We start from the raw sequence: 6,752 nt of genomic DNA on the forward strand, positions 1-6,752 counted from the left end.
AGTATCAAATAGTTGCAATTGTGCAACAAGCAATACAAGTATGAGATCAAAGTATATTAATATTAAAAATACAAATATTTTTTCTTTTGTTATAAAATATAACATTTAAAATACAATATTAAAACTATTATACAGAAGTTCTCGACAGTATTCTTTTTTCAGTTTTAGTCTGTGTTTTTAATGCAGTTATCTATCAGTTTTTTGATTGTTATACGTTTTATAGAGTATTTAACTGGCACTGTGGCTGTGAATTTTTAAAAAGTATTACGTTGTATAAAAATATTAACAAGTAAGCAGTCTTTGTAAAGAGAACTTTTATAATTTTTAATTTATTTCTTTTTAGTATAACATATGATGCTGATGTTTTTTTTCAGCTTTTAAGTATCAAATTAACTTCACTTATATCAACAGTTCAATTTTAATTAAATCGATTATATTAAATTTTTTTTTGTGAAAAATGCTTTCTATATAATTTATTACTTTTTTATGTTCCTTCTATTTAAATAGAGTACTAGAACACAATTCTGTTCGTTATAGTATTCACTTCACCCCACTACATTTCATTCGACTTAATTTTCACTTAATAAAATCTGCTTGGGGGCTTCTCTATGCATTAGTCACACCCACCTTCCAACTAAACTACAAAGTTTAACTATAAATCTCTTCGATTTTTAGGCAATCAATAAAAAAATAATTATTAACAGTTTCTATAATTTGATTTTTAAATTATTAGTCATATTCATCACATATGTACATACGCAATTGAAAAGTACTACTCTAATATGTACATAGAATAATTATTTTAAAATTAATGTTGAACATGCAAGTTAATCCTTTGAAAATATTTCATTTTAATTACATTTTAAATAAAATTCCGAAAAATGTAATGTAAGGAAACGTGTTATGTTTTCGGAAAAAGTAAATGAGGAAAAAAAATCTGCATGAATGAATGAATTTATAATAAAAATGTGTATATTTAAAGCAAAACGGCATAAAAATCCGCAACAGATAAACCCGTGCAGACCGACACGCAAGCATTGTTTAAAAAAATATCTGCGTATCTTAACATTGCGATACTTAAATTTGTAATTTATGTGGCATTAAAATCATTCATCGAATGCCAAATCGCACTTTAATATAAATAAATAAATAAAGTAACTTGCTACGCAATTCAAAAGAAAATACGAACATGACGTGTTTATCCATCCATGCAGTAGGTGAGGAATGTTTAGCTAGACAGTCTGACTGTCACTCTAACTGTCAGATACTCACTTCGTCAATGTGGTGGACGAGCAAGCACAACGTTGGATTGCTTATCAAATTATGTTGCGAGTGTTTGCGACAACTACGCGCAACGCATGCGTAAATTTCCTGCCAAATTAAAAAAGTTTGTAATCGCAAGCGTGCCAGCAACTCGCAACTAGCAACTAGCAACTATCAACTAGCAACCAACAGTTGATCTCCAAAAGCAAGCCAAGTTAACACAAGTCAAGTCCAGTCAAGCCAAACCTAACCGAAACAAGCAACCAATTGTTTTGTGGTTAATGTCAGTCAAAACAGGTGGAGAAAGTTAACAATGCCGATACAATGGCAACAGTAGTGGCTATAATAATATCGACAACAACAACAACAACAACAACAACAACAATAGCAGACAATGTAAGTTAGTTACGATTATTTTTCTTGTAAAGCAACTTCATGGTTATAAAAAGTGAATATCTATAAAACAGATACATTGATAAGAAACAAGCGCATAGGTAGGCAGGCGAGGCAGACAAGGCAGGCAAGGCAGTACCACAACAAAATCCCGTGCAATATATATTTGTATCTATAAATGAAATGAAATACATATGAAACATATACATGCAAGTAAATGCGAAGAAATGAGATACACCATCGCAGCGTTAAACATGAAGCTAAACACACATAAATTTTGTCGGTTTTTTGCTTAAAGTTTGACGGTTAACTGCTCGCTTCAATGTTACGAAATCGAAAAATAAATGGAATTTAAATCGCATCGTGAGACCAAAAACTGACTGACCACAATGAAGAGAGAAAAATAATAAAAAAATATAAAAAAAAAAATAATAAACAATACAAGAAAAAACCAACGTAATAAGAAAGTTACTTTTATTGATTATGTAAATTGCACTATATTCGCAATTGATATTTTACACCTTTGCTTTGGGCGTAACTAACAGTTTAACAGATACAAACACTAGAGCTGGCATTTATGAAATTTTAGGCTGAGTGAATAAATTAATTTCGATTTTGTTTAAATTAATAATTTCCAAGTTCCAAAACTAAAAGTGAAGTTGTTTACAATATGTTAAACTCGATACGATTTCCGAAACATATAGTACATATACTCGTATAAAAATCGTTTCGAAAGTAGGTTACAATACACTAGGAAGGAATAGACTGGTTGGTATTTTATAGGTTAGAAGATTTTAACACTTATGGAGAGTTATTGAGACAGACAACTTCTGTATATTAACTTCTGTAGGTTTAAAATATCCGGCAGGAAACTAATAAATCATTTAACGAATGGAAACATTTAGCATTAAACAGAAGTACTTGGCGATTCTATGTAAATAGTCTATGTTTCCGAAGGAATACGGCTTATATTATTATTATTTTACAGTAGAAAAACGACCGCTTTTTACGGTTAATACGAATTCATAGATTAGGAAGTGAAATGTAGGTCCTGCAAGAAGATTCATAGATAAAAATATGATGCTCTTCTTTACATCAGAAGGACTAGTGCTTTTTATGATAAACAGCAATCGATAGACTAGAGATTAATATACAGTTTGTGTAAAAGGATACATAGATTAGAAGACAGTATTTTTATTTAAATGAGTGCTTCTTATGATTAATAGGAATCGACCGATAAGAAATTGAAATCTTAAAATAATAAATTATTATTTACATAAAAAAAGCGAGTGCTGTTTACGATTAATAGGAATGGACAGATTAGGAATTTTGGTCTTGCAAAAGCATTCATAGAGAAAAATATTATGTTCTCTTTATATAAGAAAAGGAATAGGAATGGACAGATTAGGAATTTAGGTCTTGCAAAAGTATTCATAGAGGAAAATATTATGTTCTCTTTATATAAGAATAAGAATAAGAATGGACAGATTAGGAATTTAGGTCTTGCAAAAGCATTCATATAGAAAAATATTATGTTCTCTTTATATAAGAATAAGAATAGGAATGTACGGATTAGGAATTGATACTCAGGTCTTGCAAAAGCATCTATAAAAAAAAATATGATGCTCTATTTACATAAGAAGAACGAGCACTTTTTGGAATTAATGGGTTATAACTTACTAGGAAACAAAATGAAGCTTCTGCAAAGGTATATATAACAATAATTAGAAGATAGCATCATTGTTTACATATAAAGAATAAGAACTTTCTGTTTTTATTGTGTTAGAACATTTTAAGAATTAATTATCAGCTTATCTAAAAGAATTTAAAGATTAGAAAATGACGTAATACGTTCTGAACAGACGGTTTTGTGAAATTATTTTTTTTGATTTTTTTCTTTTTTTATAGTTGTTAGTTGGCAATTTTCATTTATTTTAGCTTACACGTTGACGTTTTTTTTTTAATGTACGTTGCGTACTAACTGCTTGCTTTAGTAAAGTGCAGGCGTTTACTGCATAACTAATATAAATTCAATTACTTTAAGTGGTTTGTAACTAATACGAGTTCCTCTATTTGAATCCTCTAGAAAATAAGTTTCTGATTAATTTATACATTCCGCAAATAACAAATGGTATATTGAAATAGATTTCACAAGTCAGACGTTACCGTGGCCCCAGTATCACATGGATAATAACAATCAACATAAAAAAACAGAAATATTATTCAGTGAATGAGAGTAACAGCGTGAAACCGAAATAATGGGTAACTTTTTGATGATAGACTAAGTTTATAAACTACACATTAAATTTATGTGTATATATCTTAATGATCATACTATATATTAATAATAATGATAAAAATATTAAAAATAATGTGAAGAGATATGAAATTCATATAATATAATAACAAGAATATAGTATTATTTCGTTAGTTACGAAATGAACTGATTGGATATACAGTGGCTCACAGCTTATTTGATGCAAGCAAAAATTTTTTGAAAAATGTTGTTTATTTCAAAATATTTTGCAAAATTAAAAAAACAAAGTATGCAGAGTTATTGTTTATAGTGTGTTTATTCATTTTAAAAAGAAAAAACCCAAAAATCTTCTTCCATTCCTTAGTAATGCATCAAAAACCAAAACCAAATGAAAAATTCATGTCACAGCTTAAATGATGCAGTTAAGAATACCGTTATTTTTGTCGCCAGATTACACAGAAATTAAAATATTTTTATTCTGCGATCATTTGTAATCTAGTTTTTTAGCGAAAATATTATAAAAATTAAAGTGAGTGCATTTTGTTAACCATGGGACGGCGCACATCAATTGAAAAGCGTGAGCTAGTGTTGGAGTACTTTAAAAAGGGAATTCCCCAGCGTAAAATTGGTGAAATGGTAAATATAAGCTCTTCAACAGTTTAACACATAATTGAACGCTTCGTACATGAAAATCGCATAGAAAATAAGGGACGAAAGGCTCCCAATAAAATTTTTACAGAAAAAGAATCGAGGTATTTGGTAAACCAAATTCGAAAAAATCCAACAATTAGCGTTCCAAAGTTGACAGACATGGCCAAAATAGATTTTGGAAAAATTTATCATCCTGAAACCGTCCGCAGAATATTGAGAGAATCAAATTTCAATGGAAGAATAGCTGTAAAGAAACCTTTCGTAAGTGCAAAAAATAGAATTAAAAGGTTGCAGTTTGCACGAGAGCATTTAAATAAGAGTCCAGCATTTTGGCGAAATGTACTTTTTGCAGACGAAGTCAAAATAAACTTATTTGGATCAGATGGAAGATCTTATGTATGGCGCGAAGTCAATTCTGAGCTCAAACCACAAAATTACGTGCTACCGTAAAACACGGAGGTGGTAATGTTATGGTTTGGGCATGTATGTCATCAAATGGAGTAGGAAATTTGGTCTTCATCGAAGAATCTATGAATAAAAATATTTATTTAAAGCTTCTTCAAGAAAATTTGATTCAAAGTGCAACGAAATTGCAGATTGCAGATGATTTTCGCTTTTACCAAGACAACGACCCTAAGCACAAGTCAGCATTAGTACAAACGTGGTTGATATGGCAATGTCCACACATTGTCCAAACTCCTGCACAATCACCAGACTTGAACGTTATTGAAAATTTGTGGTCCGTTTTGAAGACAAATATCAGAAAACATGACATCCGCAACAAATTTGACTTAAGAAACGCTTTACAGCAAGAGTGGAGTAAAATTAGTCCAGATTATACCAAAAAACTGGTTGATTCCAAGCCAAAAAGGCTTCATGCTGTTATTACTAATAAGGGATATCCAACAAAGTACTAAGTACTTAGAATTAGTCCGGAAGTTTGTAAAAATATTAGTTTTTTTGATGTTGCATCATTTAAGCTGTGACATGAATTTTTCATTTGGTTTTGGTTTTTGATGCATTACTAAGGAATGGAAGAAGATTTTTGGGTTTTTTCTTTTTTAAATGAATAAACACACTATAAACAATAACTCTGCATACTTTGTTTTTTTAATTTTGCAAAATATTTTGAAATAAACAACATTTTTCAAAAAATTTTTGCTTGCATCAAATAAGCTGTGAGCCACTGTATATGATAATTTGTCTTTGGTCACGTTTGGGGTTTCAGATAAGGTTCAAATTTTGTGAAAATGCTCATCAACTTAGATTTTTACTCCTTCCAAAACTTATGTTAAGTACTTGAGTTTAAGTTAAATTTTAATACTTTTATGCAATTATTTAACACATAATATGTCTTAATTGTCTTAATTAATGCTGTCTGTCTTGTCTTAATGCTGTTCCTTTACAAGTGTCCAAAAACAACTTAAGTATATCTTGTCTACACAAAGCAATATCTGGTACAACTTGAATAAATATCGTTCAAATCAATTACAACTACAGAAGTAGTGGGGTTTCTGTTATTATAAAGGAAAGAATAATAATAAGATACTGTCTATAAAGAATCAATCAAGCTTCAGATTTTGTCGAAGTTGGGAGAATCATCCCACTGTAAATAGTAACACAACAGATCAGTATGTGTTTTAAGTGTATGGACGACAGTCGAAATTAAGATTACAACTTTAGTAACAGAAAATGTGTACTGTTATTTATTATGTTTCCAATCACTTATAAAATGTAAGGTAATCTATCATAAGAGCTATATATCTCTCTCAACACTATTTTTCTTATTAGTTTCAATCAATTTTCTTAGAAACTATGTCTGAGATTTTGGGTTTTAATGTCCTTTTATAGTATAGTTATAGTATTTTTTTGCAGTTAAGTTGGTGGAAGTTTTATGCTATTTTAAAGTCATAATCATATGTATTCGATATACATATAATATAATCGTATGTATACAGATTACATTAGTTTTGGAATAAATAGTTCCTTGTACAGTATTAAATAAAAGAATTTATAATAGAATAGTATAGTTTTCAGTGAAAGTTGTGATTAGTTGTGGAGTAAACAGTTCCTTATACTATAGTGTGAAATGAATGATTTTACAATAGAACAGACTCCATTGAAAGTAATAAATTTTACAACTTCAACACACTTTCAGAAGTGATAAATATATTTATCTACCAAGTAT

This window comes from Teleopsis dalmanni, chromosome 2, assembly GCF_002237135.1.
Source record: "Teleopsis dalmanni isolate 2A chromosome 2, ASM223713v2, whole genome shotgun sequence".
Taxonomy (NCBI): Eukaryota; Metazoa; Arthropoda; class Insecta; order Diptera; family Diopsidae; genus Teleopsis; species Teleopsis dalmanni.